The 13,336-nt window shown below is 36.6% G+C and overlaps 1 long non-coding RNA gene and 1 gene segment (V, D, J or C); one reads left to right on the forward strand and one right to left on the reverse strand.

Moving 5' to 3' along the window:
• Positions 1-631: 631 nt before the first annotated feature.
• LOC309490138 lies at positions 632-1,350 on the reverse strand. The gene is made up of 2 exons (XR_014202599.1): positions 1,260-1,350; positions 632-1,132 (listed from the first exon to the last, which is right to left on the reverse strand). It is a non-coding gene; the product is annotated as an uncharacterized lncRNA (long non-coding RNA).
• Positions 1,351-7,776: 6,426 nt separating this feature from the next.
• LOC309490514 (Ig kappa chain V region Mem5-like) overlaps positions 7,777-13,336 on the forward strand; it is a 243,030-nt gene continuing 237,470 nt past the window's right edge. Inside the window, exon 1 of the V gene segment in view lies at positions 7,777-7,884.

The raw sequence follows: 13,336 nt of genomic DNA on the forward strand, positions 1-13,336 counted from the left end.
TTATTGCCACATATTTAGTATGTGTTTTGTGGTCTTATTTCAAAAATTTTAATTTTTAGTTTTTTCGATAACCACGCATAAACATTATTCTCTCAAAAATTAAAACATGTACATACATGTGGCTCACATATTATTGTAGTCCTGTTTAGTGATCGACCGATATATCGGTCAGCCGATATATCGGGCCGATATTTGCGGGTTTGACGTGTATCGGCATCAGCCGATACGGCTGCTGCGTTCGCCGATAGTTTTTTCCCGGCATTATTTACAGACAGGCGTCCGCAGGCAGCTTTGTGTTGCACTGCCCCTCCCACACTAGCTGAGTTCTGGAAGCCTCTTCAAAACAACGGCAAGTTTTAAACTTTCAAAGCATCTTTTAACTGTTTGACTTAGCTGAAATATTGCCATACACTTTGAAAGTGGAAACACGTTGCTCTATATGTGTGTGCAACTATAGCTAAGCAAGTTTGAGGGTCCAAATGGAAAACGCGAATGCCGAATATATGCTTGTCATTGTATTTAGGGAGCTGCAAATAGCTAAGTTTGAGGCTATCCATATGCATACGGCAGCTGTTACAAAAACTGGTCATAGGATTAAATAATGCCGACGTTGGTTCGTGATTCCGTGATATTTGTGGGAGTTTTATTCAGCGAGGTGGTCGAACTCAGTCAGAACACTCCCTGAGGTAAAAGAATCGACGCGGTTGCGACACGCATGCGATGCAGCGCGCTCGTTTGTCCCGGCGCTCATATGCCGTGGTGAGATGAAAAGTTGAAAACATTTAAACTTTTCAGAATGCCGCAAGCGCACGCAGGTTATGTGACAAAAAAACAACTGACCTTTCCATGACAACATCGAAAGCTCGGCCGAACAGCTGATCAAAGCTGGACAGGGCAGGTTTTTATTTTTCATCTCCATAAATATATGTGACGTTAGTCGTAAAGGGCTTGAAATAAATTAATCCTTACTTCCTCGTCATCATGAGTAGAGTGCAGTTCATAGTTGCATAGCAATGACAGACGCCACGGGAGTGCAAGCGCTTGTAGAAAGGAGAAAGCGTCGCGGCTGTGCTTACCACACGTTTTTAGACGCGATATGTGAACAGTCCCTAATTCATAATAAACTGAGAATCTATTTGGTTTAAAATCGTTTTTGTTTTGTTTAAAATGGTGATCACAATTACATATATCAGACAACTACACAGAATAACATGTTCCAGTCTATTTATATTAAAAAAAATTGAATCATTAATTCAAACACGTTTAAAACGAATTAATTCAGTCTCATTCATAAATACCTGTTTAATTAATGGATGATTCACCGTTTTTTAATGAATCTCTTGAGTCTTCAAGAAAAAATAATAATTCAATAAATGTTCCTTATTTTAAATTGAGACTTGTAACATTTGTTATCATCATTGTGTCATTTTTATGATGTAAATTGAGTGAGCAAAAGCAGTATCGGCTCCAAATATCGGCCCAAGAAAATCGGCAGCCCGTATCGGTCATCGGCTAAGGCTGATGAAAAAAAAATCGGTATCGGCATCGGCACTAAAAAATCCATATCGGTCGATCCCTAGTCCTGTTTGTGCTATATAGAGTGAATTTACACCTTTGCCATTAATATGTTTATAAGCAACTGAAAAAAGCACAAATGTCAGGGCATGTCAGAACACCCCCAGGGCCCAAAAAAACGCTCAGACTCCAGAGGGTTAATGTCTGTAACCTTTCATTTGCAATAATAAAAAGACATGAGCAGACATGTGCAGAGTCACACACACAGTTAATTAATTATTCATAAATTGTTTGGATAGTAACAGTATGAACAACAACAGTGACACTGTGTTGAGTGCAGTGCTTATGTTGGAGGGAGTGTAATAAAGTAAACTGCAACAGAATAGTCTAGAAGGAAGGATTACAATAGATTTTTATTGAGAAACAGAATTATTTCAAGTGTTGTTGGGGTTTAGACGATTCCTCTTCTCGGACAAAATCTCTCCAGCCTTGGAAAAGATCCTTTCACAAGGAACAGAGGATGCAGGGGAACATAAAAATGCCAGCTGGTATAAATGAGGATCCTGATGCTTCTGTTGAGCTCAGACAGGGGAGGATTCCCTCTTTCTTGCTGCTCCATTACCAGGAAAAAGAAAGAGGTCTCAAAAAGCAAACAAATCCAAAAGGGCAATCCAAATCAAAAAGCAGTCCAGATGCAAAAATCCAGAGCAATCCAAATAATCTTATCTAATTAATATAACAAGACTATAATATAGCTACTATAATTAATAATAACAATATACCATAACTATTCTAACCTGATAATGTAATAATATACAGCCCTAACACATATGTGACACAATAACGACAATGACAATGATAGTTATCTAACTCTCTGACTCTCCGACATTTTTACTGCTTCTACTACTCCTGCAACACCCACAAGGTGGCGCGAGTTTCGAACCGCCTTTTATCCGGAAGCGACAGACCGAACCGATGACGTATCCACACAAACCGAGGCCTCGTTTGTCATTAGTCACGTGATTTTCATGTTAACAACACAATCCTCGAATTGTGGCTTCATCTGGCACGCCCACTTTTTCTCGATACAAGCTCCGACGCCTCGGTTCAAATGTCACATCACTACTCACAGGATCATCAGAAGCCAATCAGCTTGTGCCATGCGGTAATGATGTCATTGCTTACAGACTGCATGTAAAGGACTGATCATCCTGATCTAGATCCAACCCTAGTGTTTAGTTCAGGTTTGAATAATGATTTATGATTGTATTTTCAAACACTAATAACACTATATCATTACAATCAACATCACTCTTGTGTTTATGAAGAGAATGAGTCAGTGTTTCAATATGATCATCATGTTTTAGGTGTAATATATGATCCTGTCAATCAAACTGAACAGACTGCATTCAGTCACTTCTGCTGTCTGGACGTGATGCTTTCCATTTGAGCCTCAGAAACTTTTACATTCTTACACAATTACTGTCACAACGGCTGATTCTTGATCTTGATCTTTTTTATGATATTTTCATATAATAAAGTTTTTAATCTCCTATAAATATAATCATCAGTTTAACTAAAGTAGAAGTGAAAGTGTTCCAGTCCAGATCATGTAACCAATCAAAGAGTGAGACTGAAAACCCCATTTGCATTGTCAGGGTGGAGTGATTGTGATCCTCTCAGAATAGAGCAGCTCTGTCTCCAGAGACCATGTTCAAACCCCAAGAGCTTTATTTGACATTTACTGCTACATCAACCTTCTGAAAAGCACCTGCATCTTCATCTGTTAGTTGAATGATGTTGTCAGACACAAAGTGAACTTGTTGAGAAGCTTTATTGAATGTTGCATAGGGCTGTCGCGGTGAAGGATTTTCCCATGCGGTAATTTTGAGTGGCTCAATAGCGCGATATGCGGTTTTACCGCATTTATTAATTTATTTTGAATTATTTATATTTATTTGTTGCTATATAAATAAGTGTCACGATGTGGTCAGCATGCACAAAAACGAGTACATTTTCAGTAACCAATAAACCGAAACAAAACAGCGTCTCTCCGCATTGAAATCCTGTCACTCAGCGCGCAGTTGTTACGGCTACGGACTGTCTTTAAGTGAGTCATAAACCATTCATTCAATAACACGTTCAAAAACGCTGATTGATTCATTAAAATATAGTAATGAAACAAGGTTAATTATTTTTAACTTTGAGCTCCACTTTTCAAGGCTCAGCTGACCAGCAACGCGTCGCATGGGTAACACTTAATAGAGACAAATGGCATTGATTCAATGCGCGACTCACTGAGTTTTGTTTCCCGCGACCGCGAGTTCCTGGTGCTGTGGATGCTGACCAGCGCTGTCGCTGATGCCATTCATGGTAAATTGCCCTTTATTTTAAACTTTAAAAGGATGACAGGACGAATATTTAACTTTCCATGGCCACGGCAACCTTTTCACGATATGACTTGACCTCAAAGACAGACGCAGGTAATCGCACGCGCTCAGTCTCTCTCTCTCATTCACTGTCTGATTAGGAGCAAATCCACGAAGCCTCTGTACAAATCACCATGATAAAACCATGATCGCTGCGTCTTATTATCATTATTAACTTATTTAACATTCAATACACATGCACGAAGTTCAAAACAAGGAGGGAATAGCCTTATGAAAAAGAAAACACCCGAATATCGCGGTTGCTGCGGTTACTTGAATTCCTCTGCGGTTGGCTTGTCAGTAGCGCGGTACTGCGATATTGCGGTTATCGCGACAGCCCTAATGTTGCAGCAAACACAGCAGATTGAAAGATCACACACACACACACACACACACACACGCACACACACACACACACACACACACACACACACACACACACACACACACACACACTCAGTTTCAGTATTGAGTTGTAAATCACTACAGCTGCAGCACTAGACTCATGTGAATCCTGCCTGACACAGGACACTCAGATACGGCTCATCTTCAGGAGAGAAACATCAGCACTCAGAGCTCTTGTGGAACGAGACCTCATGAGGAGCTCCATCATGTGTTACTCTGCAGACGTACAGCTCTCCCTCTTCCCAGCGTGCTTTGCTGAGGGTCAGGACGCTACTGCGGCTGTAGCGGCCGTCCTGCTGGCTCTCTGCGCTGGTCAGAACCCCCTCGGTGACCTCTGACCCGTCCAGTGTCCAGCTCACCAGCGCCCCCTGTGGAGAGTAAGAGCTGAGCAGGCAGAGCAGTGCGGCTGAGTCTCCAGAGATCTGCAGAGAAGAGGGCGGCAGCAGAGACACTGAGGGCTTCACTGTGGGACCAGCTGCAGGAGACAAACACAACACATTCACACACACACACACACACACACACACACACACACACACACACACACACACACACACACACACACACACACACACACACACACACACACACTTTATTTAAAGCTTTCATACATATTGCATTATAAAAGTATTTTAATGCATTAATTATGCACTGCTATATACATTAAAATGCATGTATGATCTCATCAATAAGTGTAACAGCAGTTATAACACATATTATCTATTATCAGGCCGATCTGACTGCTTTAATTCCAGCAATTATTCACTCTGAACATAAATATCTTACATTTTGAGATATTCACCTGAGCTGAAAATGTAACTCAATTTCAAACAGAGTTAAAACACAATTGAATCACACAGAATGAACAAAACACTGAATTATAAGCACAACATGAGCAAGAGATTCAGTATCATTGACTGAACTACAGAAAGTAGCAACATTTACATTCTGATGTCAAATCTCTTTTTTCCATGTATGATTTCTACAATAAAAGATGAACTAAATATGAACTCAGTGTAGAAATAAATGAAGGAAAAACAAACCTGTAATAAACTGATTAAACTCATAGTGAGACACAGTGTGGAAATATGTTTAGAATTGTTTTAATGAATAATGCTGATTAAATAATTATACAACAATATCAGTAACACTTTATTTAAAGCCTTTATACATATAAATATATATACATTATACAAGTATTTTTAATGCATTAATTATGCATTGCTATAAACATTAAAATGCATGTATGATCTAATCAATAATTGTAACCGCAGTTATAACACATATTGTCTATTCATTGTTACACATTTAGAAATTATAATACATTAAATCCACCAATTTCCAATGAAACAATGAATTTGCAAATATTATAATGCATTTTAACTTTGGTTACAAAAATGTATGAAAAAAATATAAAGCGTTATTATCTACATTATTGAAACCTTTATAATGCATTATACATAAAGGCTTCAAGTAAAGTTTTACCACAATATCTAATAATCATTATAATTAATAAATATTGTTCTTGTTTCCACTGTAAAACACTTTCTGAAATCTAAATTGTATTTTTTTATTAGGTGATTAAATAGACAGACTTACCGATCACCAGTTTAGTTCCTCCACCGAATGTGAGCCACAGTGATACAATCTAATGAAACGCTCGTACAAAAACCTCTATTCCACTCGAGTGAACACACACTCCAGCAGAGAGAGAGAAACAACACTTCAACACACTGATATTAGAAGATCCTCAGCTCTTCTCAACACTCACTCATTCAGATTTGACTAAATGCTTTCTGATATAACACTGTTTAAAGAAATATATTTGATGAGCTGTGACCTCTGAGGTGACCTTTGACCTCTTTGATCATGGATGATGTTGTGGAGTTTCTCATAATGATGCTTCTGTTCTTCATATGCAGATCAATCATCATGATTCACAGAAAAACCTGCAGCTTCAGACTTCAATCTTCAGTCAAAATCTCTTCAAATAATCTGAGTTTATTGAATATTAGAGCCAAAGTCAATAGAAAGTGTCAACAATGAAAATATAAAAGGTATTTTGCATGTTCTACACAGTCAAGCATGTTTTCATATTCAAGGTCTGTTCTAAAAGTATCTGGACTGGTTATGAATCTCCACACAAGATCATGAAACGTGAACAAGCTCTAATATGTCTCCATCTTTAACAGCCTGTTTCTTCTCCATTTGATGATTTCAGACACACATGAGGCTTCATGATAGATGGAGTGACATCATGAACTCTGATTAGAGATTCACAATCAGTCCTGATACTTTCTGAACAGACTCATGATTCATGATCTTACTTTAGTGATGGCGGTTCATCTAGTGGAAGTGTAGCAGTGATGATGGTCACATGACTGAATATGGACACAGAGATGGACGTTCATCTGCACATCCTCAGTGTCTCAGGAGTCACAATAAAAATACTAAATAAAGTCATGATTCTGTAACTCTAGTGTATATTAGTTTGTTATCAGCACAAGCTGTTGTAAATCCTGCCCACTTCTTTGCATTGTCAGCACATGCTTCAGTGCTCTGAGAGTGTTTATAGTGCTGTGAGTTTAACACTTCATGACTGAGAGCAGAACACAATCTTCATCATCACACAAGACTAAACTACAGCAATGAACACAATCAACATCTTCATCTGGACCATTGCACTGTTTATTCAAGGTTTGTGTAATACAGTTTTTATAATGATTACTAATTCTCTTAATATGTGAAATGTATATATTTATCATATACTCTATATCATCATATATAATTTTCATTTTTGTTTGTGTTTTCTTCCAGAGTGTAGAGGACAGATCACTGTAACTCAGAGTCCATCAATAACAGCAGTTCAACCAGGAGAAGAAGTCAGAATAAACTGTAAAACAAGCAGTGATGTGTATGTGTGGAGTGTTTATCATTACTTACACTGGTAATGATATGACGCAGCGCCTGAAAATAGTCCCCAGCTCGGTAACTTCTTCCAACGTGACCGGGACTAAGTTTGTCTAACCTATTAGACCTATTTTCAGGCGCTGCGTCATATCATTACGCCTGCTGCACTCATGGTACAGCCGCACAGTTCCTTGATTATTACGCCGGAATGAGAGTAGTTCCTAGCCATATAGGCTTAGAAAATCGCAACTTTTCATTTTCCGTCGATCTTAGTACACGGTTTAACTACAGAAGAGTCAAGTTTTAAATAGGAAAAATATTGAAACTCTTTGGTCATTTTGAAAGAAATGCTACTGGACTCATCAGAATCAATGATCTATGCTAAGCTATGCTAAAAGTGGTACCGTCAGACCCGGAGATCGGCTGAATGGATTCTAAAACGGTAAAACTCAACTGTTTAACTCTGGGGGAGATGTAAAATGAGCTTATTTCCAAAAAAAGTGGAGTATCCCTTTAACACTTCATGACTGAGAGCAGAACACAATCTTCATCATCACACAAGACTAAACTACAGCAATGAACACAATCAACATCTTCATCTGGACCATTGCACTGTTTGCTCAAGGTTTGTGTAGTACAGTTTTAACAATAATTATTAGTTCTATTAAACTGTGAAATGTATATATTTTTCATTTTTGTTTGTGTTTTCTTTCAGAGTGTAGAGGACAGATCACTGTAACTCAGAGTCCATCAATACCAGCAGTTCAACCAGGAGAAGAAGTCAGAATAAACTGTAAAACCAGCAGTAATGTGTATGTCTATTATGGTAGTCAGTGTTTAGCCTGGTACTCACAGAAACCTGGAGAAGCTCCTAAACTCCTCATATATTGGGCAACAAGCCGTAATACTGGAACTCCATCTAGATTCAGTGGCAGTGGATCTGGCAGTGATTTTACTCTGACCATCAGTGGAGTCCAGACTGAAGATACAGGAGATTATTACTGTCTGAGTTTACACAGTATCAGTGGTTATGTGTTCACACAGTGATAAAGAGTCGTACAAAAACCTCTGTCAGTCAGACGTCACAGTGACTGCACTGATACAGCTGAGAGAAACTGCAGCTGCTGATGGAGGATCACAAACTACACAATATCAAACCTTTCACACACTTTATTATGATGCAAGTAAACATGTAACATATAATCTTATATCCCTTACTAAAATGGACCAAACATTTGCAGAAAATGTGAGTGGTGTTTGTCCCTGTAAAATTTTCCACTTCAATGTAATCTAACTGTAGGAAAGTCAATCACTTTAATTGCATTTATGAGATGTTAAGTAATTATTATGAGAAAATGTCTCATTATTATGACTTAAAGAATCATATTTTTTTTACTCAACCATGGCGGAAACGTGCTTCAATACTTCACTGTAGATACAACTTACTGTATATTCATGTCACTTTAACATAGCGATCACATGAATATACAGCTACAAACGATCTTCCTAAAAACCTGTCAGTCATGAATGATCACGTCTGTCTGCTGATCTCTGATTGGCTAAAAGTGTGTTCTCGTCAGTGACGTCATCACCAACATCAGTCGACTCTGCGGTGGGCCGGTGTGTTTACACATCATGATGACTGATTTTATGGACTACATGCAAATTTGAGTTTTGTTTATTAACCAGTTAATCTATAAAATGTAGGTGTTTGAAAACCGCCAAACCAATTTTTACCAGAACAATCAAATTCAATATTCAGAAACTTGCCAAATCTGGCAGCACTGGCTTCATTACGTCACTAGGGGGCGATGATCTCTGTGAACCCATGAACCACTGGCTATTTCATTTTACCTGATCTCAGATCATTTTTTTAAATATTAATGTTTATTGACACATTTTTATAATAAAAAAGGAGTTGTAGTTAAAAGTGTCTAATTGGTGTGATTACCAAGCTCTCCGTAAAACAAACAAAACAAGCCCTTCAATTTAATAAACTAACACATATTATAAAGACATTTCATATTTACTGGTATTAGATGATTTGGGAATTACATTGAATAAAAACTGATAAAATAAAAAAATTTAATACAAATTTGACCTTTCAATAAAAACTGTTTTCATGCTGAGGTTTCTCTGTTCTGACCAGCGTGTGAGAGCCTCGAAACAGTGAGTCATTTTGCAAAGCAATTGGTTCAATGGTTTCTGAAAGCTTTGTTTTAGAAACAGGAAAGTTATCAGTGACGCAAACAGAGTTCAATTTGGCTGTAAAGCTGCTCTAAAAAGAAAAGTGTCATTGTTCAGCTGAATTCAGTTCAGTGTTGATTCAGTTCTGTTCAATAACTGTATAAAGTATATCAATTATAAAAATAGTTAATTTTCATTATTAAGCAGCTCTGCAGAAAGCCGTGATGTCATCGTCCAGCTCAGTTCAGTTCTCATATAATGGTGTCAATGCAGGAGATCATGAATATTAAGAAGAAGTGTCCTCAACTAAGCAAGCCAGAGGCGACAGTGGCAAGAACCCAAACTCCACCAGAGACAGAATGAAGAAAGAAAAACAGGCTCCGTCGGGGTCAGTTCTCCTCTGGCCAAACAACGAACATGGTGTGTGTTAGGACTCCAGGCCGCTTCACAAGTCAGACTGTGGACTGATATCATTCAGAGTATTTTATTCAGCTCCTGCTTGAAGATTGGAAAAGATTACATGAAGGTAAAAGAGTAGCAAAACTCGAGAGCATGTCGATGTGAATTTGAGAACTTGTACAATAAATATTTGTTCTTGAAAACCTGTTGAATGATGAGATTTGCATTCGCAGACAATAGTCACAAACCTGTATTCTGAATTTGAAGCTGCAGACAAAGTCACAAATGTTAAAATACCATTCACAGAAATACAATGATATACACAAACTTGTATTCTTTCATTCACATTCGCAGGACAACCTCGATTAGGCATTTGCAACTTCTCAAATCTGCCATTGCAATTTCAAATTGCTCCTGCTTTCTCTCTCACCGCCACTCAGTTTACAAGTGCACAAGTTAGTCATGCATCTCATATATCGCGAAAATAGTTGCAAAGTCAATGCGTGAAGATTTTAAATTGCAATGGCAGATTTGAGAAGTTGCAAATGCGTAATATTGAGGTTATACTGCAAATGTGAATGAAAGAATACAAGTTTGTGTATGTCATTGTATTCCTGTGGAACAAAATGGAATATAACTCAATATCATTTCATTAGCCCACATTACATTGCACTGGATACAGCTCAGCAGTTTTTATAATGAAAAACAAACAAACAAAAAAACACAATCATCCTAAAAAGAGACCGTATTATAGGCCGTCTCATCAACACTCGTACCTCCGCGACCGAATGGGTATTATGACGTTACGTAATTATCATCACAATATCTAGATATTAAAAAAGTATTTTTATCTTGACAATTAATCAAAGAACACTAGAACAATAAATTAATTGAATTACTTACACGTTTTTCAACGCATTTTCTGACGCATTTCAGCCGGAGTCAGCCCAGCTGTGCTTGCTATCTGCAACATTGTTTAGTGTTTTGGACTGATAAAAGACCGTTCAGTTATCTTAGGCCTGGGACACACAAGACAATTTTCAAATCTTAATTTAAAACGGCGGGAGATCACAGACATAAGGGCAGTTTCAACCGATTTTGATCATTATAATCATAGGCAGAGCGTGTGTTAGGCTGGGCCATCCCTGGCCACAGCCACGGGTCAAAAAACAACGGGGGATTGGGTCAAAAATGCACCTGCACATTTAAACTAAATCTAGTAGTAAATTGAAAATTAAATAAAGTCTCGATTGTGTGCTTGCGGCATTACATTTAGATCTGCTTATGTTGAATCATACTTTTTACCTGTTTTACAGGTGTAGCGGGACATTGAGAGGGAAAGCAATCTCTAAAGATGTAGCTGACTACGCCACCCTGCTAACCAGGGAAATATCAATACTCATGAGTTTAACAAAGGACACACAGGAGCGTGGTTCTCGAAAGGAGGGCCTGAGACGTGGATACTAAAGATACAAAAGCTTTATTTCAATCAAGCAATAATCTATAAAACATTAAAAGACTGTAGGACCAGGTTAACATATACAAACATTGAAGACGCTAATAAAAAAGGCAGAGGCTTACCAATGGCAGGGAAACTAGTTTAAAAATGATAAATTGATCATTAATAAATTATGAAAATACAATTGTTAAACACATAGATATGCTTATAAATCGCTTATTAATGTCTATAAATGCTTTATAAATTATGAATTAACTGTTTACTAATGCTTAATTAATGATTAAGATCTGTGATATGCCACACACACACACACACTGCACTGCACATTCACAGCATAGGAATAATGCTGCTCTAGTTTTAGATTCAATCATTATAAAACAATATCAGTAACACTTTATTTAAAGCTTTCATACATATTGCATTATAAAAGTATTTTTAATGCATTAATTATGCAGTGCTATATACATTAAAATGCATGTATGATCTAATCAATAAGTGTAACAGCAGTTATAACACATATTATCTATTATCTATTATCAGGCCGATCTGACTGCTTTAATTCCAGCAATTATTCACTCTGAACATTAATATTAATACATTAATATCTTAAATTTTGAGATATTCACCTGAACTGAAAATGTAACTCAATTTCAAACAGAGTTAAAACACAATTGAATCACACAGAATGAACAAAACACTGAATTATAAGCACAACATGAGCAAAAGAGATTCAGTATCATTGACTGAACTACAGAAAGCAGCAACATTTACATTCTGATGTCAAATCTCTTTTTCCATGTATGATTTCTACAATAAAATATGAACTAAATATGAACTCAGTGTAGAAATAAATGAAGGAAAAACAAACCTGTAATAAACTGATTAAACTCATAGTGAGACACAGTGTGGAAATATGTTTAGAATTTTATTTCTTTTATACATATATTTGTTGTTGAAAGGAATAATGTTATTCTTATAATAATATCATTGTTTTAGATTAAATAATTATAAAAAAGTATCAGTAACACTTTAATTAAAGCCTTTATACATATTGCATTATAACGTTTAATGCATTAATTATATATTGTTTTACACATTATGATGCATGTATGATCTCATCAATAATTGTAACCAAGGTTTTAACACATTATAATATTATCTATTCATTGTTACACCTCCAAAAATTATAATACACCAAAACTCATGACAAACAACCAATTCTAGATGTAACAAGTAATTTGCAAATATTATAAAACATTTTAACTTTGGTTACAGTTATTTATGAAAACATACATGACATTATAACATACGCTATTGATACCTTTATAATGCATTATACAGAAAGGCTTTAATTTATTATTAATAAATGTTGTTCTTTTTTCAACTATAAAACACTTTCTGAAATTAAAATTATATTATTTTTTAAAATATGTAATTAAATAGACTTACATTTGATCACCAGTTTAGTTCCTCCACCGAATGTGTACCACAGTGATACAATCTAATGAAACGCTCGTACAAAAACCTCTATTCCACTCGAGTGAACACACACTCCAGCAGAGAGAGAGAAACAACACTTCAACACACTGATATTAGAAGATCCTCAGCTCTTCTCAACACTCACTCATTCAGATTTGACTAAATGCTTTCTGATATAACACTGTTTAAAGAAATATATTTGATGAGCTGTGACCTCTGAGGTGACCTTTGACCTCTTTGATCATGGATGATGTTGTGGAGTTTCTCATAATGATGCTTCTGTTCTTCATATGCAGATCAATCATCATGATTCACAGAAAAACCTGCAGCTTCAGACTTCAATCTTCAGTGAAAATCTCTTCAAATAATGAGTTGATTGAATATTAGAGCCAAAGTCAATAGAAAGTGTCAACAATGAAAATATAAAAGGTATTTTGCATGTTCTACACAGTCAAGCATGTTTTCATATTCAAGGTCTGTTCTAAAAGTATCCGGACTGGTTATGAATCTCCACACAAGATCATGAAACGTGAACAAGCTCTAATATGTCTCC

Source organism: Leuciscus leuciscus (assembly GCF_965113295.1).
Source record: "Leuciscus leuciscus genome assembly, chromosome: 25".
In the NCBI taxonomy this organism is placed as follows: domain Eukaryota; kingdom Metazoa; phylum Chordata; class Actinopteri; order Cypriniformes; family Leuciscidae; genus Leuciscus; species Leuciscus leuciscus.